The following is a 1,375-nucleotide window of genomic DNA, read 5'->3' on the forward strand; positions in this document are numbered from 1 at the left end:
CAACAACAACAACAACAACAACAACAACAACAACAACAACAACAATAACAACAACAACAACAACAACATCAACAACAAAACACTCCCCAATACGAACAAATTCAAATATCAACAACAAAACAATACAACAACAAAACTTCCAAAGTTGCCAAATACAAATCTCCACCCCCCACCCCCAACATACAACCCCCCAAAACCAAACATGAGAAAACAAAGCCAAACACACATTCATCAAACATCACGTCCATGATAAATATAAGATACTGTCCGCAATATTTTTCCCTTGTGAGTTTCTCTATTCCAAAGTGTGCTCTGAACGATGGTCCGCGCATTATATCCACCCACTTCCGTCCCTTTCATCCTTCATTTCTCTCCACAATGGTGCTTTTTCGCAACTAATCGCAGCTTTCGTCATGTTGATTTATTGCTGAACCCCCGCCCCCTCCCACCCCCTCCTTCATATACACACTCACGGACACAATATAGATAAATAAAAACCAAACAGTTTTGAGTTTTGACCCTATCTGTTTGGGCCGATCATGGTTGAGTTGAATGCTGAAGCTTAGTAGAAAAAATCTCAGTGAAATAAACTATAAATTCTCCGACATAAAAATGAACTCACGTCTCGTATATGCAAAGGGCCGACAGCCTAACCGTTATTTTCCAAACAGTTGAGGAATTTATGATATTATGTTATTTCAATATTAATCTCTTTCTCGAGTCAGATGTAACAATAAGTAAACTCCGAATGCTAAAATGAAAATGTTATCACGGTACAAGCGTAACCACTAACTGCCAGTCCTATCACTTTAGATAAAAAGCATTCCTGCTGCACGTGATTCTCATTTAAATGGTAAATTTTGCCTTTTATTTTTGGTACGCTTTTGCTCCTTCTACATCTTGACAGTCCTTGCCCTGCTTCACGGCCCAGTTCGAAAAAGTCACAGACCAGGTTGTGGAGGGAATGCTGGATATGCTGGATAGGCAAAAAAAAATAAAAAAAATTAAAAAATCAATAGTACAGGCTTATGTGAGCAGCCTTAACCATAATTTTGTGTATTTCTGTCCAATCCCCTTCCTCTCCCGCACCCTTCAAGAAACAGGCTTATCTAAAGAGTATTTAGAAAGGATGGAAAACCCGTACGATTGCCATGATATTAAATGACACATGCACGTTTGACTTCTGAAAGATTTCTGAGAAGAGATTCCGTTACATCTGTTGCCACCATTGACGCTTTCTTTTATCGCTTTAAAAAAAATCCCAACCACATGGCAAAGATTACTTCGTTCGAAATTGTGTCTTTGTGCTTGTTAGTACATGTTTCAAAACCATACAAAACAAACAGTTTGGTTTTCATAGTATGAAATGAATATC

Source organism: Aplysia californica, unplaced genomic scaffold, assembly GCF_000002075.1.
Source record: "Aplysia californica isolate F4 #8 unplaced genomic scaffold, AplCal3.0 scaffold00054, whole genome shotgun sequence".
Lineage (NCBI taxonomy): Eukaryota > Metazoa > Mollusca > Gastropoda > Aplysiida > Aplysiidae > Aplysia > Aplysia californica.